This window comes from Rattus rattus, chromosome 15 (genome assembly GCF_011064425.1).
Source record: "Rattus rattus isolate New Zealand chromosome 15, Rrattus_CSIRO_v1, whole genome shotgun sequence".
Lineage (NCBI taxonomy): Eukaryota > Metazoa > Chordata > Mammalia > Rodentia > Muridae > Rattus > Rattus rattus.
In genome coordinates, this window is record NC_046168.1 from 22,232,659 (window position 1) to 22,258,159 (window position 25,501).

At 46.5% G+C, this 25,501-nt stretch overlaps 1 pseudogene; it reads left to right on the plus strand.

Moving 5' to 3' along the window:
• LOC116884939 overlaps positions 1–24,959 on the plus strand; it is a 41,006-nt pseudogene extending 16,047 nt beyond the window's left edge.
• The last annotated feature ends 542 nt before the right edge of the window (positions 24,960–25,501 follow it).

Consider the following 25,501-nt stretch of genomic DNA (forward strand, 5'->3'; position numbering starts at 1 on the left):
CAGGTAAACAATTCCTCCCTCAAATAAAGAAAGAAAAATGAAAGATGGCGGTGCTTTGTTCGTATGTTTGGTTTGGTTTTGAAAAACTTAGAGAGGAGGAGGATGACAAAACAACAACAGCAACAACAAAACAAACAAAACAAACAAACGACCCTGCAGAATAAAGCTGAGTGTTTGCTCTGTGTGGACCACCTCAGTTCTCTAGGGCTAACACGGACACTGCACTCTTTCTGAGGATCGATCAGTATCAATAACCACTGTTATTTAACTCTGCTGTAAAGCACTTTCCACTTGGGAAGTGATTCCTACCCACACGCACTTTCATGCCTCGGGACTCAGAGCCTGAGCAGCACATGAACTTTGGGTAGATATTGATGCATGGCAACCGCATTTAACGAGGTCGTGCCCTTATTCCAAGGTTGCAAAAGCTTTGCTAAACAGAAAGCTGGCCTGGTTTGTTTTCTATTGCAAATATGAAGTTTGGTTTTAAATCTATTTTTTTGTTTATTATGCGTAGAAATGTTCTTTTGGGCATGTATGTCTGTGTATCTCTGTCATGTACTGCCCTTGAACGTCAAAGAGGGCCTCAGATCCCCAGAAACTAAACTTTCAAATGGTCGTGAACTACTGTGTAGATGGTGGGTATTGAACTTGGGTCTTCTGGAAGAGCAGTCAGTGCTCTTCACCCACCAAGCCTTTTTTGAGCCCCAAATGTGAGCTATTTCTGTGAGAAGAAGGGGTGTTTCTATAAAGAAATATTGTCTGGGGGCTGGAAAGATAACTTGGAGGTTAAAAACACTAACTGCTCTTCCAGAGGTCCTGAGTTCAATTCCCAGCAACCACATGGTGGCTCCCAACCATCTGTAATGGGTTCTGATGCCCTCTTCTGGTGCGTCTGAAGACAATGACAGTGTACTCATATAAATACATCTTTAAAAGAAAGAAAGGAAGGAAGGAATCTTGTCTGCAACAGCCGAATGGAAGAATGGTTTTGTCTAAATGGAGAGCGGAGATTCATCATTGTGGAGTGTATGGGAGGACACAGACATAGACTGCAATCCCAGAACTTAGGGAGTGGAAGCCGGAGAATCGGAGTTTCAGATCATCCTTAGTTATGTTGCAAGCTCGAGGTCAGCCTGAACTACATCAGATCCTTGCTCGTGATCAAAAGAAGACATAACACATGAGGCTCTGCAGACAGAAGGCACAGCAGTTGAGAACACTGGCTGTTCTTCCCCAAGCCAAGTTTAGTTCCCAGCACTCACATGGTTCCTCAAAACCTTCTATAACTCCAGCTCCAGGGCAGTCAATACCCTTTTCTGGCTTTCTTGGGCATAAGGCACACAGATATTGCACAGACAGACAATGTAAGCAAAACACACATTCATAGAATAGCGATCAAAGTATAACATGGTATAGAAACTATGTTACCATATCTGTAATAGTTGACACCATGATTTCAGTAGTAAGATATGGGGCTGGGAAGGTCCTTTCTGGGTAAGAGTGCTTGCTGCCTAAGCACGAAGACTTGAGTTCAAATACACAGCACCCACATAAAAAGCCGAGTGTGGTCATGCACACATCCGTAACCCCAGGACTATGGAGACAGGCATGGGAGGATTTCTGGGCCCTGTGGACTACCAGATAAACTCCAGGTTCAGCAGGAAACCTGCCTCAAAGAGCTGGAGAGTAACAGAACAAGATGATAATCCATTGTTTGCTCCAATCCACACACAGGCATATAGATTCATGGGTCTGTGTGTGTGTGTGTGTGTGTGTGTGTGTGTGTGTGTGTGAGTCTGAGTGTGTGAGAGAGAGAGAGACAGAGAGAGACAGAGAGAGAGACAGAGACAGAGACAGACAGACAGACAGAGACAGAGAGAGAGAGACAGAGACAGAGAAACAGACAGACAGAGAGAGAGAGAAAGAGAGAACAGAAACAGAGACTCTCTCTAGCAAGTTCGATGCCAGTGTAGGTTTCATAAGCTCTTGTCTCAAAAGGGGGGTGGGGGAGCTGGCTGTGACATGTGTCACTCCATTATCAGCAGGTTTACGCCAGCTGATCTGGCTGTGCAGGTGTCCCTTCCTCACCACTCTGTCGTCCTCCCAAAGCTGCATACAATGGTGGAAGAATTCTCTGGTGAAGGTTATCTCCACAACTGTGCTCCTCTTCGGGGCCTCCAAAAGGCTTTCACACAGGAGACTCTAAAACGTCATACAAAGGGAAGAAAGGAAGAAAAGGAGAAGTTACAGAATGCCACATCAAACACTGGCAGAGAAGTTTCAGAATGAGTGTGTGGCCTCCTCACCACATACATGAGGAAGATAAACTGACTCTCCAGGTCACGGTAGGGCCCAGAGTCATTCCTAGATGTCGTGACTTTGCAGCTGTCATTTCCAGCAGGGTCTCCTTCTACAGCCCAGGGTGCCCTTGAACTCAGATCCTGATACCTCAGGCTTCTGAGCTCTGGGATTATAAGACTATATCAGTTTACAACTTGTGGCTTTTGTTACTGTCATTTTTTGTTTAAGAGAGGTTCCTGTAGCCAAGGCTGGCTTCCAACTTGCTATTTAACCAAGGATAACCTTGAACTCCAAATCCTCCTGCCTCTGCCCCAAGTGCCAGGGGTACAAGTTTGAGTCACCAAACCTTCTAACTTTCGTTTATTCTTTTGATTCTTAATGCAGTGTTTTCAATGTAATGCTAGTGGCTGAGAGACCCTGAAATCAAGCGTCCTGGCTCTAGATCAGTTACTTTAGCGGACAAATTAGAAGGAAAGAGAAAAGGAAGAACGTTTTTATGTTCCACCTCATGAAAATTAAGCTGCCTTCCAATCCACAGAGGATAAAGGAACAAGCTGGTCAGGAGAATGCGCCTCTTTACTGTGGGCGAAGAAACCTATGGTTGCAGGCCTATTACTGTGGTGTCTCAGGGAAACTGGCTATCTACCGTCCACCAAACTGATTCCAGACTCTCCTCCCATCATCTGGTGTGAAAAATTGCCCGGGAAAATATCTGAGAATTGTCTCAGAGTTTGGTTTAGTTTGAGTTTTGTTGTTGTTGCTGTTGTTTTGGGTTTTTGTTTTGGTTTTGGAGGGGGGAGGTCAGTTTTTACAGTAGCTAATTTTGTGTTGCTACAAAATACTCCTGAGACTGGATATTTTATAACTTAAAGAGGTTTATTTGGCTGAAATATACACAACCTTCCAGAGTACAGTTCCTGGGGCTGTGTAGAAGGTGTGTCAGGCCTATCTGGTTGTTCTGAGGAAACTGGACTAGTACCAGCCATGCTAAATGGGTAACAGGCCAAAAGGTACTCATCTGGCATGCTGCTTACTGGAGAATGTGCTTTAAGAATCCACTGTGGGTAGGTGGGAAGACTAGAAAGACAACATTTCTATTTAAATTCATATACAAATTCCGCATTCAGATTTATTTTTAAAACTATGTGTGTATATGTATCTGTATGTATATATTTAAGCATGACATAAGGCATCAGATTCCCCAGAGGAGGGTGGCAGGTGGTTGTGTCCATGGCCTTTGTGCCTCCGGACTCATATAACCTCACACCCCACAAAAAGGTGCACAAAAGAAAATGTAAACATGTATGTAAACACAATAGATTGGACTAAAAGCAATGTTTGTTTTTTGAGACAAGGCTTCTCTCTCATGTAGCTCTGGCTGTCCTGAAACTCCTATAAATCAGGCTGGCCTCAGACAGACTAACACCTTCCTCTGCCTCCCAGGTTCTGGAGCTAAAGGTAAACACCATGGCCAACAAAAACATTTAGAGAGAGAGAGAGAGAGAGAGAGAGAGAGAGAGAGAGAGAGAGAGAGAGAGAGAGATCCTAGCTGTCCTGGAACTCACTTTGTAGACCACTCTGGCCTCAAGAACTCACGAGATCCGCCTGCCTTTGCATAGTGAGTGCTAGAATTAAAGGCGTGTGCCACCAAAGCCCGGTTAACAAAGAACAACTTTCAAAATGTGAGTTGTGCTTGAGAAATTTGCTCTTAAACACTAGATAAGGATGAAGCAAATTTGACATCATCTCCTCACTCTTAGTGGCCTATGCTTCCCACAGGGACATTTGGGTCTCATCTTCGTATTAACCTGGTTCAGATTTCAGAAGTAGAAGTTGGATCTAGCAAGCTCAGTGGTGTCCAGCACTTGCTTAGAATGCATGGGGCTTTGGTTCAGTCACCAGCAAAACAGCACCAGGAGCTGAGCATGGGGCCTGAAGTGTTCTGTGGCAGTGCTTGCCTCGAATGTAAAAGGCCCTGGTTCTAACTCCAACTGGCAGTGGAAGCTTCACCTGTAATCCCAGCATGCAGCAGCAAGATCGGAAATTCAAGGTCATCACGTCAAGGTCATCACTGGCTACCTAATGAATGGAAGCCAAGCCACGATACAGGAAACTTATCTAAGAAGAGAAGAGGGGCACAGGGGTGGCTTCTATCTAATCCAGTTCTCAGAAGTATTCAGGAAAATTGCCTTAGGTTCTAGCAACCCAGTCCCTGGGCTATACAGAGAGACCTTGTCTTAAAAGAAAAAAAGTTTAATTTGATTAGATAATTTCAGGGGCGTGAACCCAATATGGTTGAATCTTAGTGATTTTACAAGAGATTGAGCAGACACATGCACGCTCTCTGCCTTCCAGCCTTGTGACACCAACCACCACAACTAGGACTTTGCCATTACAAAGGGCATCACCAGAGGCAGCCCTTGAACTTTGGATCAGAGCCACAAGAGCAAATAAACCTCTTCTCCATAAAGTTACCCAACCACAGCATCACATTGCAGTGACACAGACAAATACAAGTGGCCTCCTTTCTCCCCTTCCCATGACTTTGCTTTGGAATATATTTCAGCGACACACACAGACTTATGGACGTGAAGGTGAAGCAAATGTCTGCTAAGGCATTGACTGTTCTGTGTGTGTGTGTGTGTGTGTGTGTTGCACGTGTCTGCTCTTCCTTTTCTATTATATATTGGATTTTTAAAACTGGTGAAATTGATTTCACAACTGTAGAGGGTCATGAGCTGTGGTTGAAAACATTGTTTTGGCAAACACTGCTACGTGACTCAAGTTTCTCCTCTCTTCCCCATACTGTTTCTTTTACCTGTGAGCTGTGCAATATTTCTTACCCACTAAACATCTGCCCAGTTGGTATCAGAAGTGGGGAAATGAGAGCGACTGAGGACATTTCATTTAAGTCATATTGAGCACAGGACACTTGAGAATCATCCGAATCTCTCAGCATCTCAGACAGACATGAGCAAACAAAGAAGAAAACACCATGTGTAGTGTCAGCCTGAATTCTGGTACCTGGTTCCCAGACATCCAAGGTCATCCTCAGATACATAGTGAGTTCAGAGCCAACCTGAGTTACAGGAAACCCACTTGACCTCCTTAAAAAGGCAGAGAACATGACTCATGACTATGTCGTATTCTCATTCTGCTAGACATGTTGGGATTTAGGGATCTCCACACAAACCCTACAAATACTGGTCTCAGTTAGGCAAGAATAGTTTATTGAACACACAACCTAATTCTGGTCAGACTAGGGACATAGTTCAGATTGAGTCTGAAACTATGACAATGGACATCTTTTGGATAGTGTCACCTCAGACCTGAGACAGAACAGCATGGTGGGGAGGGTATAATAGAACAAAGTTGCTCACTCCAAGGCTACTAGGAAGCAGAGAGAGCAAGGAGTGACCAGGGACCCTCCTAGTCACCCTGCTTCCTGGTTTGCATACTTTCCAATAAGACCAACACATTACAAATGAGACACTATCCAAAAAAAGAGAGGGGAAAGTAGGGGGTGGTAGGTCATGCCCATATCCCAGCACTTGAACCACCATGGTAGAATTACAAGTTCAAGGACAGCCTTGGGCTACACAGTAAGTTCCAGGCCAGTTTTGACAGTTTAGTGTCTCACGATGAAAAATAAAATGAGCTTGGAAAGCTTGGTCATGAGCACGTGGTGCATCATTCTCTCTCTCTCTCTCTCTCTCTCTCTCTCTCTCTCTCTCTCTCTCTCTCTCTCTCTCTCTCTCTCTCTCTTCTCTCTCTCTCTCTCTCTCTCTCTCTCTCTCTCTCACACACACACACACACACACACACCTATTGTTTCCCTACAGTGGAGTGGAAGAGCTGGTGGTGGAAAAGAACAGAGAGAAATGGAGAAAGCAAGTGCTAGTGTGGGCAGCACAGTGTGATCCAGGGCCCATCAGACCAGAAACACTGTGAGACCCTGCACTAGAAAACAAAGAGGGCTTCGGATCCCTTTACAGATGATTGTGAGCCACCATGTGGTTGCTGGGAATTGAACTCATTACTTTTGGAAGAACAGTCGGTGCTCTTAACTGATAAGTCACCTCTCCAGCCCCTACTTGAAAAAAAAAATCATTTTACTTGTGCTTGCCCGTGGGGGTGGACATGTGACAGGACTGTAGTGTCTGTGGAAGCTCGAGTTCTTCGGAACTGGAGTTAGAAGCCATTGCCAGACACCGGATGTGGGTGCTGGGGGTGGAACTCGGGTCGCCTGGAAGAGTGGGGTATGCTCTCAGCCACCGAGCCTTCTTGCATTTTTAGTACGGCCCTAAAATAAAACAAATAAACAAAAGTGTTCGCTTTGTTTAAAACTGCTATCTGAAAATGGTCGTCAGCCTGACCCTTCCCCCACCCCACTTAAAGGCCTGTGATCTGTTTTCACGGCTAAGTGGATGATACTCAGGCACGGGGCCCAGTTCAGGTTTAAACTTTGGTCTAGATGCTTGAATAACGGCCAGATTCTGTTTTCATGTTTCAAGCCACAGCCTTTGCACCTAAATCGAGCCAGTCACTCAATAGCTGGGACTTTCTGTGTTAATAGGGACTGAAGATCCAGCCTGCATCCTATTAAAATCTCATTAAGAACTTCTAGGCCGGGGTGTCTCTGCGAACCCATGTCTTGTTTTGTCAAGTTTCCCCTGCCCCCAAGAGAAAGGTCAGTTAACAGATATTCCTTCCTACAAATGTGAGAGGACAACAAGTGCAGGGACCAATAAAAACTTGAGTGTATTCAGACTGGCTCTGCTCCTTCAGGGGTCCCCACACTCTCTGAAGACAAGCTAGAGAGAACTTGCCAATATGTAGATATCCTCATCTTCGCTGGACTCCTCTCCAGAACTTAGCCGGGGCTGAGGATATAAGCTTTATTGATAGAGTGCTCCCTGGTATGTATGTATCCCTATTACAGAACATTGAGGTCACAGCTGGAGACGTAGATCAACGCTCAGGAAGCACAAGCAGACAGGTCTGAAGTTCAAAGTCAGCTACACAGAAAATTAAAGTCCCGTCTGAGCCACACGAGACCCTGCTACACACACACAAAACAAAGTGAAAAGTGAGGCCATCCAGCTTATTTAGAGTTGATAACAGGACTGGAAAGATGGCTCAGCAGTTAGGAGCACTGGCTGCTCTTCCAGAGGATCTGGATTTAATTCCCAGCACCCACACGGTGGCTCACGACCGTCCTTCACTTTAGTTCTAAGGGATCCAACACACTCTTTGACCTCCTCAGGAACCAGGCACGTGGTGCACAGACATACAGGCAAAACACACATATGCACAAAGTAAATACATTAAAGGAAAAGGTGGGGGTTTAAAGCGCACCTCAGTGGTACTGCGCTTGTACTAGAAGCACAGCTCAGTTTCCTATGGCAAAATTCTAAGCCGAGTTTAACATGTTTCAAGATATCTCCGTTTCAGCTAGAAATGGTGGAACAGCACAGTGATCCCAGCACTCGCGAGGCTGATGCAGGAGGATTGGATGAGCTGCCACGCTCCCTCAGCTCTGCCCTTCCAATCACTGCACGTAAGATAAGATAAGCAATTGCAGCCTGTGAGGCCCAGCCTTCTAGCAACGCTGTTTCCAATTTGCTAATTAAAAATGTTTATTACAGTCACTCTCGTTGCACCTGCATCCTTGTATCCGCGTGTGGGAGGGCACACGGACCACAGTGCATGGGTCGAGACCAGAAGACATCCTTCAGATCGGTCCCCTTCCTTCCACCTTGTAGGATGCAGGAATAAAACTGGGAGGGAGCGAGGAAAAGCAGTTTATCAAATAACTCTGCCTTTTGCCGTGACTCCCAGGATCTTCTGACCCAGTGACCTAATTCCTGCTGCAAGTGCTGTCGCTCCCAGCAAAGTGCCTTAGTCCTGTGCGTGCAAAACATGTGCCTGCTCGCTCTTGTCTAAGGATGGCTTATACTTTAACCAGGAACTCAGACTCAGTTTCTGAGAGGGAAACAGGCGCCAGTCTTGGGACTCGCCCTGTCCATGCTATCCTAACAGGGGAGGTGGAGAGAGTGAGTCAGCTAATAAAAGTCTAGCCAGGAGGTAGAGGTCAGTGTCCTTTAGTAAGTCAACCAGTGTTGGGAAGACCTATCTTGCTTGCTGATAGCCTCTACTCACCCAAAGGGCTGTTTGCAGGGACAGGCTCTCAGTTGCCAAGGAGAAGATGGGTCAAAGCCCACCATAGGCCTTGCTCCAAATCTTATAACAACTATGCGCTGTATGCCAGGACAGTTGGGTAGCACCTGCTGTGTCCGTGTAAATAACAGTTCTTTTCGTTGGCATTATGGTATGGCTGTAATACCTGGGAAGTAGAGGCAGAAGGGTCAGAGTTCAAAGGTCACCTTTTGCTACAGCGGACCCCGATTCACAATTCCTCGTCCCTCAAACACCAACAATCACCTTTTTCATCTTCAACAAGGTCTTGCTTAGGACAATAAGTTTTCTGTCACTGTTGGCAAAAGCACTTGGAATGGTGCCAGATAAACAACTATTACGATAGAGAGGATAGCAAAGGCCAGCTTTATAAACTAGGCCAAGGAGGAGTCAACTCGGAAACTAAAGGACCGTGTTGCTGCGGTACTGGGCCTAAGAAACAGTTTGAGCCATCTGCTGTGACCAGGTCATCCTTGGCTACCTTTTGTATTCACACCTTGTCCTAAAACAAAACAAACAAACAAACGTTTGCCCAGGGCTGAGTTCAGACTCACTATGGAACTGGTGGCGTCGAATCCTGATCTTCTCAATGCTGCCCCCTCTGAGGGGCTGAAATTAGAGGGTGTGTGTTGGCAGCTGGCTCAGGACTTCTTTCCTGGGTGTGTCTTACTTGTCAGTCTCTGAATGAGTTTGTGAGTTCAGTTTTCCTTTTCATGTGGGTACAGAAGGGACGAGAGGTCCTACATCACAGCCAGTGCTGAGGACTTGGGGCTCTGTATATCTTCTCTCAAAGTTTCTCTCTTTTCCAAATGAGGGGAGGAACACCACGAACGCAATCAGAAGCTCCAGTGTGAAGAAGTTAACATATTTAGTTATGGAAGTTGAGTTTGGAGTTCTACAACCTCCTTATTTAACAGGAAGTGGAGATCTGGGGAAAGTGGGTGTCTAAGTTAGGGTTTCCATTACCGTGAAGAGACACCATGTCCAAGGCAACACTGATAAAGGACAACATTTAACTGGGCCTGGCTTACAGTTTCAGAGGTTTAGTCCATTATCATCATAGCAGGAAGCAGGGGAGCATCTGGACAGACGTGGAGCTGGAGGAACCTCACGTTCTACATCTTGATCCAAAGGCAGCCAAGAAAAAACTGCCATCCTCACACAGCCAGGAGGAAGCTCTCTTCCACAATGGGTGTAGCCTGAGCATAGGAGGAGAACTCCAAAGCCCACCCCATAGTGACACAGTTCCTCCAACAGGGCTATACCTCCTATCACTGCCACTTTCTATGGGCCAACCATATTCAAACCACCACAGCGGGAAAATGACATCCAACTTCAAACGATAAAACTTGCCAACAGCTGTGGCCAAGTCTTATGGCCTGGCATGGCTCCAGAGCAGAGAGTGAAGCTCCAGGATCTGGGTTCTGCATGCTGAAAGTTGCAATAGCCAGGAAGATAGGTTCATGCACAGTGAGGAGGGGCTGAGTGTGTGACTCAGGGAGTATGTATCTAGCATTCCAGCAGCCTTCAATTCAGTCCCAAGCACCATTAGATTGGACTGGAAGCCAGAAGGTGAAGGCTCACGCCTTTAATTCCAGTGCACTGGAGGCAGAAGCACGTGGATCTGTGAGTTCAAGGCCAGTCTGGTCTACCGAGTGAATTCCAAGATAGCCAAAGCTACACACAGAAACCCTGTCTCAAAAACCAAACAAAAAATAAAAATTGGGCGAGGCAGAGGATCTCTGTGAGTTGTCAGTCAGCCTGCAACGCATAGCATAGCAAGTCCCAGACTAGCCTGACGAGATTCTATCTTAGAAAGGGGGGAAGTATATAGACAGCTCAGTGGTTAGGACACTGGGCAGGAGGCATGATATGGTGCACAGACATACATACAGGCAAAATACTTACCCATATAATATAGTTCTTAAAAACCTCTGGGCTGGGGAGATGGCTCAGCGGTTAAGAGCACTGACCGCTCTTCCAGAGGTCCTGAGTTCAAATCCCAGCAACCACATGGTGGCTCACAACCATCTGTAACGGGATCTGATGCCCTCTTCTGGTGTGTCTGAAGACAGTGACAGTGTACTCATATGATAAATAAATAAATCTTTAAAAACAAAAAACCTCATAAAACTAAGAGGAGAAGGAACTGAAACAAGAAGGACCAGATGAACTGCAAACTAGAAATGGCAATGGGAGGTGTGCAAAAGGCAAGCGCCTCCCGCTCGGCTGAACTTAACTACTGGCTGAGCTGCTCATCTGCTTGGCCTTCGACTGTTCTGTTATCACTCAGACCCAGGATTCTCCTTGGGAAATGCACTTCCTCTGTGGTTGAACTTTGTGATGGACTCGCCTCCTCCCAACCCTTTCCACCTCAGCTCATCAGACTAAGCTAATCAGGAGAACCCGGTTCTCTTTGCTGATCAGTGATGGAGGGAAGGCAAATAAAGTACAAGGAAGGATGCTGTGGATTAACCCACGTTCACACGGAACTAATATGTGGCAAAGGTACCTGAGTAAGGCCCGTGGACCACATGCAAGGCCAGTAGGAATCGCCTCCCTTGGTGTCCTCTTCTTGAAGGACATACCTGTAGGATGATGTCATCACGCAGGCGAAGGCAGGTACAAGGTAGAATGAGGCCTGTCGTTGGACAAGAAGGCAGGGTGGGTGGGGGGAAGTTTAAGACAGAAGAGGAGACTGAAACAGAGATCCACAAAATATGAGATTTAAAGTTAGAGATTAAAGCTGCTTTTTAGAAAGTCTTTCAGGATATTCGTATTCCTTCTAACATGGGCTCCACAGGAATTTTGGGTTGAAATCCTAGTTAGACAAGCTGCTTCTTAATGACAGTTACTATTAGAAGGTGATTAAGTTTGTTCTTTTTTTTTTTTTTTTTTTTTTTTCGATTGGGGACCAACCCAGGGCCTTGCACTTTAGGCAAGCCTACCACTGAGCTAAATCCCCAACCCCTTTTAAGTTTGTTTTTAAGAAGAAGAGAGTACAGAGATTACCTGAATCATGTGGGGATTTTCATCCATGGTTCAGAACTTAAGGAAAATTAGTCACTGACTCCAAGTAGAGAGTTGTGATAAAAGTCTGTAACGCCAGGTAGAGTGAATGCAGATATATATTATAGAAGTTACTAATAAATAAAAATCTGAGGCTCCAGGTAGAGAGCTTGATGGATCAATATATTTTGAGCTAAAGTCCTGGTTTGATAAATTGCTTACTTATTGATATTAGAATTGATAAAGGTGTTTAATTTGTTTTATGAATTACCCCACTAAAGGCCATATGGCTTGTTGATGATGACTAGCAAGGATTTGTGGTTATTTTTGTTATTTACCACAACAGGAAGCTCAGATTCTCTTGACGTGGGCTCCATGGGAATTTTGGGTTAATTTCCTGACATGACAGATTTAAAAAGCCTGATAGGCTCTTACACTATTGTTTAGATTACTTCCATCATTAAAATTATTTAATCTTCATAATGGGTGTGGCTTTGAGTTTTATGGTTATATTATTACTCTGGGAGAGAGTGCAAGATACAAGCTTTTCTGGTTACAGACTAAGGAACACAGTATTTTGGGAGAAAGGTTTTGTCTTTGTGTTTTTAAAAAGTGTGATTAGGCTCTGGAAACCTCACAGAGTCTGACAGTTTGAGAGAGGGAGACCTCCTGAAGAACTAAATTCAAGAGAATCAAACATGAAGATATCTCGATACTAAACTTTTGTCTTGAGAATTATATTTTGCAGAGTGTGCCTACTTGGATTCCTGGTCTCAAGGACTTTCAGCTGGGTCCAGTCAGGACACATCAGGCTACAACATTTGCTCTATTTTCCCTACCCCGTACCCCCAAGGATATCTCAACGCCCATGCACAGCTTGAAAAAGTTATTGAAGAGTCATCTCCCCAATTCCCTGGACTTCTGGGGGGCTGAAAGTGGTTATTCTAAGGTTGTTTTTATGAGAAGTTTAAAATTGGTCATAATTTAACAGGGAGGAATTAGCTAGATTGAGTTGTTCAGCCATAATCTCGCTTGGTAAATAAGCTAAAATCACATCTTTGCTTTGGTATAGAATGTATTTGTTAAAAATTTTTAAAAGTACAAAGTTTAGACCCAGTCCTTCTATTGATGCCATTACGAACTTCTGAGTCGATTACACATGTGAGTTAAGGGCCAAATAGTAAATTCATGGCTCTGAATTTGTTAGAACTTTCAATATATTAAGATAAATTAATGGTCAATAGTCCAGGTTAACTTATATAGATAGATGGTTTTCAAAAATGTCAGAAATCCACAAAATATGAGATTTAAAGTTATTTATCTTTCGTTGAGACATATCTGCTCCTAACAGTTCCCCTTTGGTGGATTTAACCAAGAAATTGAGCATCTCTAACCTCAAGGTGAGGCAATACTTTGTGGCTAGGTAGCCACTGGGCAGAAACTGCCTGTTTCATCTGCAGACTAATACTGTCCAAAAAGGGACACCTTATGCAGAATAGCTGTCGATTGATAACTTTTGCCAAGCCAGAATTATCAGTCCTTCAAGGTGTCTGCATTTCAAGAGTCTGTCAGTTGATTTTGGCCAGAAGGCTGAAGACTTGCCCTCACATGTTGCTAACAGAGGACTGTACTAGTGGAGATTTGTCTCTACACCTCTCAGTTCTGGAAGCCGTGTTAGGCTTCCTATGTGTATAGATATTTGGTCATTCCCAGATTTCTGACGGGGTTGAAGACTGAGTACAGTCTCACAGCCTATCAGGCTGTTTAACTCTGAAAATACGTATTTTATTAGATAGTTATCAGATAGTATACAAGCTAGCCAGAATATAACATAGATCTTAACTTAAGCTGGAATGGACAACTAAATGTTCTGTTTAACTGATTAAATGTTGAACTAGGTGTTAGGTATATTTTATGCTTTTCTTTCTTTCTTTCTTTCTTTTTTTGGAGCTGAGGACCGAACCCAGGGCCTTGCGCTTGCTAGGCAAGCGCTCTACCACTGAGCTAAATCCTCAACCCCTATTTTATGCTTTTAATTACAAAATGATAATAGTTATGCTCAGCTTATATTTAAGAGAAAAGGTTTTTTTTTTAATTAGACAAAAAGGGTGAAATGTAGGATGATGTCATCATGCAGGTGAAGGCAGGTACAAGATAGAATGGGGCCTGTCATTGGACAAGAAGGCAGGATGGGTGAGAGAAAAGTTTCAGAGAGAGGAGGAGACTGAAGCAAGGGGAAGAAGCAGCTGAGAGAACATGGAGGCAGATGTTAAGATTCCCCTGTGCATTTACAGGTTCTTATGAATATTCTCAAGGGATGGATGTGTGCAGGGCTTTGTATGTCTAGGTGGGCAATTATATCTTATCAATTGGATCAGAGGTTATTATGTTGTGTGTTCTTTCATGTGGTGATTTAAGTTCAAGAGAGTGTGTGGTGGCTGGAGACAGTAGGCCGCCATGGAATTGGGATGTATATTTCTGGCATGGTGGAAACCTGCCTTGGGAACTAGATGGGTGGGGAGATTGTTGCCAGACTCAGAGAGAAACCATTGTCAGTGTGAAATGGGATAGAGCAAGGTGAGTGAGAGGCTTTGCTGACTGAGATGAAGAGATCTACCAGATGTCTTGTGGATCTAGTGCGGGGTAAAAGACCCCAATCTATTTATTATAATTTTACAGCACCGCACACCTGTTCCCATTTTCTGCCACCTTTGGTAGAACAGACACACTAGGGAAACCACATGTCTCCACTGGGCCACAGGCGGGAGCTTACGCTGAAAGATGTCCTTGGCTTGCCAACATTCTCTCCAGATTTGGCTGTCAGAATTGGCTAGTATAAAGCTCACCCTTCTGCCTCCAAACTAGTTGATCATTGGCAGGAGCAGAGGGCTGTGTTTGGACTGTATGACAACTCGTGATACTCAGAATTTTGAAAAGCACCCAGAAGAACCATAGGCATAAAGTTTCTGCAACCTACTCTTAATACGGGTTTAACCTTTCCTCTAGCCCACCACCCAGCAGAGGTAGTGGAAGAGAAACGTTACTAGGCTATGGGGGAAGTGGACCTGTTCAGCAGTAGTTCTTTGATGGGAGTTTGAGCTCCTTGGGCAGCAGTTCAGTCCTGTAGCAAACACCAAATATGACTCAGCGGCCACAAACCAGTCCTCTAGGCAGGCAGACACCAGGCAGGAACCAGCAGCTGCAGTCCAGTCCCCGAGGCAAGCAGATATCAGGCAGCTGTAGTTCAATCCTGAAGAAACCACCAGGCTCTCCAGCCCGCCTGAGGAGAGGCCACTGAAGCGGCAAGCTGCTGCAGGAACCTCAGGAGCAGTTCTTGGGTGAGCTTCTCTCAGTGGCAGTGTTACCACAAATGGAGCTCAACTACTCTATGTAAATTGAACCAATAAATGTGTGTCTTTAATGAGAATAGCAAGGCAGAGCAAACCAAGGCGCAGTGCCCATCTCCCGCTGTCGGTGGGGTTATAGTTATACTTCTTCATCAACGTGTCCTTCCATGTGTTTGCTATAGCCAGACATCCTTTCACCTGTGTGCCCCAGTGAGACATCATCTGACATAATTAACTTCCCAAAGAAGTAGAAGTTCCCACTTAAAAGAACTGGTGAGGGTCCCAGTATGGCTCTGAGGCTGGGAAGGGAAAGAACTGTGTGTTGTAGGCATAAGAAGAAAATGCCTGAGAGTAGGACGGGATCCTTCAGTCTTACCGATGCACCGGTTACCTCCACAAACACTCACTGGCATGAGAAATACTGGATGAGCAAGAAGATGGGACTTTAGAAGAGACACATTTGCCTCCCCAGAGAAGGGGACTAGACCTATCTCTAAGAGGGTCTCAGGCAGTATGGTTTGGTGTAGATGAGGTCATGAAGCCGAGGCCTTCGAGAAGGAATCGGTGCCCCACAAGAGGAAAGCGTGGGATGGAGTCGCTCAGCGGTTAGGAGCGAGTATACAAGTATACCGTGTTTTCATCTCAGCACTTGGGAGGCAGAGACAGGCAGATCTCTGAGTTTGAGGATAGCCTGGTTTACAGAGAAAGAGTTCAGCCAGGGAAACACAGAGAAACCCTGCCTCAAAAACAAAGAACAAAGAAAAATCCAGAACACGTAACAAGCTCTTGTCAAGGACCCAAGTTTGTTTCCCAGCACCCACAAGACACAGCTAACTCCAAAACCGGGTGAACCACTGCCATCTTCTGGCCGCAGCAGGTACTGCATCCACATATGTACACGTAAGCTTTCCTTTCTTCCTTCTTCCTTCTCCCTTTATCCCTAATCCTCCTCTCTTAAAATTTATATTCTAGTTGACAGAAAGGAGATAAAAAGTCATAGAGCTGGAAAGATTTCAGCAGCGAAAGGCACTTGCCATCTAGCCTGACAACCTGAGTCCAGTTCCCAGAACCCAGAAGTTGGAAAGAGGAAAACCAACTAATGGCTTCTTTCTTCGGGGCTCTTTTCCTTCTGTTCTGTCCGAAACTATGTGGTAGTTTTCATTTTACCTTATTATATTATATTTTATTGTTATTCCCTAAAAGCCTGTTTTCTAATGAGAAACAGAAAGGTGGTGGATCCAGATGGGAGGCAAGGTGGGAGGAATTGGGAGAAGTAGAAGGAAAAACAGTGTAACTAGCCCATATTATGTGAGGGGGAAAAGTGTCTATTTTTTTTTTATTAACTTGAATATTTCTTATATACATTTCGAGTGTTATTCCCTTTCCTGGTTTCAACAAACATCCCCCTCCCCCTCCCTTCTTATGGGTGTTCCCTCCCCCCCTCCCCCATTACCGCCCTCCCCCCAACAGTCTAGTTCACTGGGGTTCAGTCTTAGCAGGACCCAGGGCTTCCCTTCCACTGGTGCTCTTACTAGGATATTCATTGCTACCTATGAGGTCAGAGTCCAGGGTCAGTCCATGTATAGTCTTTTAGGTAGTGGCTTAGTCCCTGGAAGCTCTGGTTGCTTGGCATTGTTGTACATATGGGGAAAAGTATCTATTTTTGATAAACAGGAAAAAAAGTTATCTTCTGACCTCCACTTTTGAACTATGGCACATATAAGTATGTGTGTATGTCTGTGTGTGTACATGTATTTTACGTGCATACACATATAATAAGTTTAAAAATTTAATTATTTAACACCCACTTTTTGAGAAGTGACATAAATGTTGAACTTTGGTCTCATTCTTTCCCTGTGGTCCTGCTAAGTGAGACAGCTCGTTCCGCCTTAGAAGCATCTTCACGAGTTCTGTGTTCTGTGTTCTCGTTAATGCCCGCCTTCCCATCTCTCTCTGGAATATACTTGGATTTTATTATAATTAATCAACTGTCTGTCTGTTGTTTTGCGACAGCGTCTCTCTGTGCACCTCTCACTGGCCTGAAACTCGCTATGTAGACCAGGCTGGCCTGAAACTCACTGAGGTCCACCTGCCTCTGCTGTGGCGTGCTGGGTGACATGTGCACCATACATTTGCCTGCTGCACTATACGTTCATTACATCTTTTGTTTAGACACTACTATTTCAGCAGGTGAAACGCAGTAAAAATCAAAGGTTTGTTTACATCTCATTTAGCTGTACTTCGTTTACAGATAAAAGATAACTTAGCTATGTTTAAAGCAAGCAAAGAATAATAATTGAAAGCCCTTCCCGAAGCACGTTGTTTACTTGACGGTGAGCAGGATTCTAAACAGAAACGGGGTAGCCAGGAAGATGGCTGTGCTGGGCCACTGGGACAGAGCTTCCTGGAATTGTTGGCGTTGGTAATTAAGCCAGTCGTCATGGTGGGATTGTTAAGATTTTCTATTTTTATCAAGCTGTAGCTTTAAATCCTGAAAACTATTCAGGCCTCGGCTGCTTATTACATCATCGCCTTCTTATTAAGAGAATGTAAAATAGATTAAGTTAGCAGTCATGGTCCTAGAGCAAATATGATGCCAGACATCATCCCAAAGGTGTCCCTCGTGGCACCACCATAGCAGCAAAGAAGGAAATAACAAACTGTTCTGTAGCAGAGGACAATGGGACTGAGATGTGTGGTAAACTCTACTGATCTGACATGCCCAGATACATAATGTGAGCTAATAAATACATTTTCTATCGGAATACAGTACAGTTTACTTCATGTGCAAGACCCTAGGTTCATAAACGGGCGTGGTGGCACACACCTACCGTGATCCCAAAACTTCAGAGGGGGGGGCAGGAGGAGCAAGAGTTTCAAGACCAGGCTTGGGTTCATAGTAAATTTGTGCCTTCCTTGGATATAGGAGACCCTGTCTCAAAGCAACAAGAAGCTAACTCAGAGGCATTTTAGTTAATTCTAGGTAAAGAGAAGATACTCCATCCTTAGTAGTAGGTAATAGAGTTGTGAGCCTCACTTGGACACCCTGGCCAAGGAATTTTGGCTGGGGTGTAGCCTGCAAAGACGTGCAGCCCTACCCAGCAGCCCAAGGTCACTGGAGCATGATGGGAGTGGTAGAGATGAGCTCCTGCCTTGTGACAACTTCCAAAAACTACTATTAGAGGGACAAGGGACAGAATGAATGCTGCACTATGAGGACAATACAATGCAAGTTGAATATGGTTTCTGGAGGGTTTGGTGGGAGGCAGGGGGAAGGTCTAATGTAGTCCAAGGTAATCTCAAACTCAGTGCACATCCACAGTTTGTCTCTGTTAGGAAGTTACCTCACAAAGCAAGCCATCCAACTAGGCAATCTCTTCTTGCAAAACAGGGGTTCCACAACCCAACAGGGTTAGCAAGCACAGCAGGACAGAAGTCGTTGTGTTAATTCAGGTGGTGACAGTGTCTCTCATCCTGTTGGTGGGAGCTTAGGCTCACGATCTGAGACAACTGGTTAATATATAATCGGTACAGAGAAAATGAAGAGAAGCTCCGGAGGGGCACGGGCCTCTCTGAGTTACACAGTTCCGGGGTGCAGCAGGACCTTTTATAATCAGAAGCCTGTAAGGTGGAGAGAACGGAAGAGCTGTATAAGTTTTACCAGGCTGGAGGAGATTTGTGGAATATTGGACTCTAGAGACCTAGTCACCTTTGATGGGGGAAAAATGTTTCTCACACTTTGTCTTGCTGATCTTTAACCCAAGCACTGGGATTACAGGCATGCACAACCACACCTGAGTTTCCTTCCTGCTGGAAAGGAACCCAGAGCACACTGTATACTACAAAAGCTTGTTACCCAGCCTGGGGACATGCAGTCAGGAAGATTTAGAGTTCAAAGTCATCTTCAGCTGTACTTGAGCCTGGGCTACATGAGACCCTACTTCAACCTTCCCTTGGGAGGGTGGGGGAATATAAATGGAGAGTAATTGTTAAGTAAGTGATTATGGGAGATTCCCGCTTTTATTTAATATTTAAGACCCTGGACTTTAAAGGATAAAAGTAAATAGGTCTGGCAATGAATGCCTTTAATCCCAGCACAAGCAGCAAGAGGCAGGCAGATCTCTGTGAATTCAAGACCAGCCTGGTCTACATAGCAAGTTGCAGGACAGCCAAAGGTACATAGAGAGACCCCCAACATAAACCAAACCCCCTTGAACTGTGGGACTGTGAAAGGTAGCTTGGCTCCTGATTGAGCTAAGGCTAGAAACCCCGGTGACCCTAAAGGGATGGTAGGTGTTATACCTGACTCCCAGGAAACCAGGCCCCTGTCACTAGTCACAGCCCTCCGTAGATTTGTGGCCATCAGTCATGGTAAGGGCAATGCCCCATTTCCCTCCACAGGTAGAGGACATAACCACAGATCATAAAGGTTCAAGACAGATCTTCATTATACTGAAGTATCTAAAGGTTTAGTCAATGAACTTTCCTTCCCAGACACTCCTCCCTGCTAAAGGTATTTAATCTCAGGCCCACCCTGAGAAGTGGGGTACGTTTTACTCATCCACTTTCTGCCATTACAATAAATGTCCTAAAACTCTGGACTGTCTCTTTTCATCGGGATCCACCATGGGGAGCCACAGAGAAGGCCTTCGCCTACAGAGCAGCCATCTCATCTCCCATAGAAGGCCTCCCTGCACTCTCAGCTACAGCCACCCCCAAGTCTGCCATCATCAAGCCAAGGACTCCATCCTGTGGGACCAGCTGGATCTTCCCCTTCTTTCCCCCTTGACCCTGGGCTAGATTCAGCCTGCAGGCCCCATTCTGTTCTCAGCTCTTCCACAGCATCCCAATGGTGCCTGGATGCCCAAGAGCCTGAGAACCCGGCTATCCCGGCCTCCTTGCAGGTCTGGGGACCTCCAAGCCAGCTCCAGCTATGTCCCATGCCTCAGACTGCCCTTCCCCACCCCTGGAGAGGTATCTCTTGGCTTCCCACAGCCCAACACCAGCCTGGCAAAGATGTGAGGTAAGCGCAGTCAACTTCCTGCATCTTGCCTCCCCTAGTGCCCTGTGGCAGAGCGAACCCTACATTGTACTAGAAGTTAGGAGTATCAAGTTGACTGACATAAGGTAACTCTTAGGTACAAAACAGTTCTGGTGACAATGTCCTAAACAAAAGGACCTGGAAAGAGAGGACTATTACTCAGTAAACAGAAACTTAAACTCAGCATTCCTCAGGGCTCTCAGGAAAACCACTACATCCCATATCTGCCTCAATGGTCAACGGCATACCTCAAGCAAGGGCATCTGGTTGCCACTAATCTGGACAGCCTGTATGAGATCAGAGCCCCCCACCCTGCTGGCTATTGTATAAAATCCAATTGCTTTCCCACCAAGCTGCTGGCCTCTATTCTCAGGAGACAGCCTGGCACTTGGATCCCCCACTAAGCTTTGCTTTCTACCCATGGAATGGTCCAGTTCAGTAGCTTCATCGATCTCACTTTCAATGCCTAAATCAGGAGTCACACAAGTCTCCCCAGTTTAAAACATTTTCTTTTGATTCGTGTGTCTGTGTTGGGATATGTGCATGTGTGTTGAGGAGAACCCACAGAAGCTATTATAGGTGACTATGAATAGACACCTCAGGACTGGGAGTCAGACGGGTCCTCTGTAAGGGCAGTGTGTGCTCTTAACCACTGAGCATCTTTCCAGGCCAAAATCTCCCTGGATTTATTTGGCGTCATGCTTTTTAAATCCCTTTTTATTATTTCTACTGACCTCTACCTAATGTAATATGAACCATGGGTCATCATTGTAAGAAAGATACAAATACAGAAAAAATAAGTTCCCTTCGCCTTTAGCTCCTTTCCACTCGGTGGCATAACACCCTTTGACGTTCCAAGTACAGTCTAGGATAAACCAGGGTGATCTCGCTTCAGCTTCCTGAATGCTGGGATAACAAGTGCACACCAAAGCCGAGTCCCGTTTTCCCACTTGCTGATCAGACATCTTCTTCTATGATGTGATGGCTGTTCTTGGTTATCAACTTGACTACAACTGGAACTAAAACCCCAAAATGGAGGGCACGCCTGTGAGAGATGAGTTTGCTTGGTTGGTTGGTGTGAAGTGGGTGGTTCCACTTCCAGTCTGGACCTTCGAGGTAGGAAGATGCATGACTTTGATCCAGATCTTAGATGGGAAGACACACGTCGGGAAGACATACATCCTCGATTCGGATCGTAAGGCAGGAAGCCGGCTTTAATCTGGGACACGCCTTCTGCTGGAAGCCTGTATGAGACATAGAAGAAGGAAGCCGCCCCCTGTCTGCTTGCCCTCGCCTTGATAGCTCATCCATCACTCCACTGACATTGGAGCCTAGTTCTGTGGGAGTCCAGCATGTCCAGATGAACAGCTGAGTCATCCGCCTTGTGGGACTGCGAAACTCCTGGATCCTTGGGCTTCCCATTCACGGTCAGCCACTGTTGGATTGGCTGTAATTCAGCCTGTAAGTCTTTATATTAGACCCCCTATCCATATATATATAGAGACTCATTCTGTAAGTTCTGTTGCTCTAAAGAACTCTAATACATAAAGTACTGACATGCTAGGAGGAGATCTGTTTTTTCACACTTGACTGGGAGGAGCTGGAACTGGAACTGGGAAAGACAGCAATGCAAAGTGCAAATCACTGAACTTACTGCCACCATCTCAGCTGAATGGACCACATATGACCATGGTCATTGATGAACATCTGTCCACCAGATGCTACCATGCACGGCCAGGTCTACCTACACCCAGTGCTCTCTCTCTCTCTCTCTCTCTCTCTCTCTCTCTCTCTCTCTCTCTCTCTCTCTCTCTCTCACACACACTCTCACACACACACACACACACACACACACAGTCGTCTTATCAGGCTGGGCTCAAATGCACAATCCTGGCCCACCATCTTGTGCACTGAGATCACAGGAGTGAGCCACGCCCACCCCAACTCTTCTAGCCCGCCTACTGTTCTGAGTGACAGCTGCTAGCAGATCACTAACCAAGACCACGCCAGCATGTCTTATCTGAATTATTAGGGGAACTTTCACTCAATTTCCTCATGTTGGACAGAGGTATGAGGGAAGGGCAGGTAAAAAGGACAGTGACCAAATCAGTCCTGTTTCTCCCTTAGCTTTGAACTGTAGGAAGCCTCTGAGACAATTGTGTCATATGGCCTGTCCTTTTCCTCCAGCTTCCTTCTCTTAGTCACAGGAGTAGACCCCAAGAATACAGTCCAATAACTTGCCTGTATCCAGATTCCCATCTCAGAGTCTGTATCCTGGGACCTAAGACAATAAGAGTTATGATAGATGATGATAGAGAGTTGGATAGGTGGACGGACAGACAGACAGACGGACAGACAGATCTCATATAGCCAGGCTAGCTTTCAATTTATGGTATCGCTAAAAATAGTGTTTACTCTTCCGCCACAGCCACGCCATTGTCGGCGCGCTTCCCTTTCAAGTCCACCGCCATCTCCCTCTTCTATGAGCTCTCCGAGAACCATCCTGAACTTCATGGTGAACTTAGCAGGATGGCTCGGGCTTCCATGACTCTCAGGACATGTGAACTTCATCCCAGAACATGTCAGTCATCGCGTGTCACGATGGGCGCTGGTGATGGTGGTGGTCTGTGTGTCTGGTGTCTGTGTGCAAAGGCGGATCATCGCCTGGCCGGAGCTGAGTCGTCAGACCCGTGCTGATGATGAACAAGATGGACAGGGGCCTGCTGGATTGCAATGCAAGTCCACCCCCATCTCCTCTTCTATGACCTTCCGAGAATCGTGGAGAACCGTGAATGTCATTCAGAGCAAGGATGGCTCGGCTTCCTCATGGGTCCAGGGCATCGGACTTCCTGTCCTGGGCAACAAGGCTTTGGTTCTGGCCTGGCTGGGCCTCGCTCTGAACAGTGGTTTGCAGAGATGTATGTGTCAGGTTTGCAGCCAAGGGTGAGGGCTGGCGACAGGTGCACCGCTGGGCCAGAGGGTAGCCCAAGACATGATGAAGAAGCAAGGGGAGGCCCTGCTGACCCGCAGCTGGAGTTCATCAGGAGTCCAATAGCCCAGACAGGAAAAACTTCCCTCCACCTTCTGCCAGGCTCATCTTGGCCCCCCATCTTCAAGGTGGGTCCTGTCCTGGGTCCGTAGCCCTTGGGTTCTGGCCTGCTTGGCTGCCTGCGCGTTCTGAACCACTTCCCTCTGTGCAAGGTGTTTGACCATTTGAACTTCAGGAAGGAGGGACTGGGCCAGCGGATCAAGAAGCTGGACATCAAGCTGGGAGGCTGAGAGACAAAGGTTAAGGGACGCCCTGCTCCAGAGGTCCACCATCCCTTGCTGTCCCATGGTCACTGCACGCCACCATTGTAGCGGGCTCTGATGCCACTTCTGATGTCTGAGGACAGCCATGTGTACATACATGAAATAAACCTACCCCTTTAAAAAAAAAAAAGGGGTTGGGGATTTAGCTTGATGGCCAACGTTTGCAAGTTCAGCAAGTCAGGTTTAGTCCCCAGCTCGGGGAAAAACTTCCCCCCTAAAGACCCCAGCTCATGATGTACATCTTCAAGATGGTGCTGTGGGTCCCTCTGACAAAGGAAGCTTCTATGCCTTTGGTAGATGTTCTCTGGGAGTTCACCCACTGGCCTGAAGGCACAGGGGTTGGGCCCCACCTCATGAACTGGGAAGAAGGAGGACCTGTACCTGAAGCCTATCCAGAGGACCATTCTGATGATGGGCCGCTATGTGGACCCCATTGAGGATGTGTCCTGTGACAACATTGTGGGTCTGGTTGGAATGGACCAGTTTCTTGTGAAGACCCGGACCGTCACCACCTTTGAGCATGCTCACAACATGCGGGTGATGAAGTTCAGGGTCAGCCCAGTCGTCTAGGGTGACAGTGGAGGCCAAGAACTCAGCTGACCTGCCCAAGCTGGTGAAGGGGCTGAAGCGGCTGGCTAAGTCTGACCCGAGGAGTCTGGGGAGCACATCATTGCTGGTGCCTGAGAGCTGCACCTGGAGAGCTGCCTTAAGGACCTGGAGGAGGACCATGCCTGCATCCCCATCAAGAAATCTGACCCTGTCATGTCCTACCGGGAGACAGTCAGTGAGGAGTCCAACGTGCTGTGTCTGTCCAAGTCACCCAACAAGCACAACCGGCTGTACATGAAGGCCAGGCCCTTCCCTGGTGGCCTGGCAGAGGACATCGATAAGGGTGAAGTATCTGCCCGCCAGGAGCTCAAGGTGTGTGCCCACTACCTGGTCAAAAACATCCCAGAGTGGGATGTTGCTGAAGATTGCAAGATCTGGTGCTTTGGACCTGACGGCACCGGTCCCAACATTCTCACCAACATCACCCCAAGGGCGTCCAGTACCTGAATGAGATCAAGGACAGTGTGGTGGCTGGATTCCAGTGGGCCACTAAGAGGGTGCTCTTTGTGAGGAGAACATGTGTGGTATGTGATTTGATGTCCATGATGTGACCCTGTACGCTGATGCCATCCACCGGGAAGATGATCACATCATCCCCACACCATGCCGCTGCCTCTATGCCAGTGTGCTGACCGCACAGCCCCGCCTCATGGAGCCTATCTACCTGGTGGAGATTCAGTGTCCTGAGCAAGTGGTAGGTGGCATCTACGGTGTCCTGAACAGGAAGCCTGGCCATGTCTTTGAGGAGTCCCAGGTGGCAGGGACCCCCATGTTCATGGTCAAGGCCTACCCGCCCATCATTGAGTTCTTTGGCTTCACCACCGACCTTCGATGCAACACTGGTGGCCAGGCTTTCCCCCAGTGTGTTTGACCCCTGGCAGATCCTGCCTGGGGACCCCTTTGACAACAGCAGCCACCCCAGCCAATCGTAGCTGAGACCTGCAAGGGCAAAGGTCTGAAGGAGGGCATCCCAGCGCTGGACAACTTCCTGGACAAACTGTAGGCAGCCTGGTACTGCCACACGCTGCACAGTGCCCGCCCATCAGAAGACACCTTGAGACTGTCCCCACAGTGCCCGTCCGGAGGCTGCTGGGGCCACCCTGACACCACTCAGCACTCCCTTGCTACCAATTCTATTTATTTCGGAATTACAAGCCAGGGTGAATGGCCCTCTGCAGGCTGGACTGGCAGGCGGTGGGGTGGGCAGGACTTGGCAGTTAGCATTTTCAGAGGGAAATAGCAGATGTCCAAAAGTCTAAATAAATGCACTCAGAGGTTTATGGGGTCCATGGCCAAGTGGAACTCCCCCAGAGGGGGAAGTGGGGTGAGTTCCTCCAAGAAGGCAGGCAACCCTTAGACTTGCAACCCAGCCGTGCGAATCATTGAAGTAATAAACTCTTCTGTGGTTGAAAAGAAAATGGTGTTTAATGTCTGATGATTTTTAATTTTACCTGTATGGATGTTTTACCTACATTAATGTCTGAGCACCGTGTGTATGCTTCATGACCTCAGAAGCCAGAAAAGAGAGTTTGTTCCCCTGGAACTGGAGTTATAGATGGTTGTGAGCCACCCTGTGAGAGCTGAGGCTTGAACTCTAGATCTCTGGAAGAACAGCTACTGCTCTTAACTGGTGAGTGATCTCTTTCGCTCATCCTTCAGCTTCTGGTCCTCCAAACTCTTC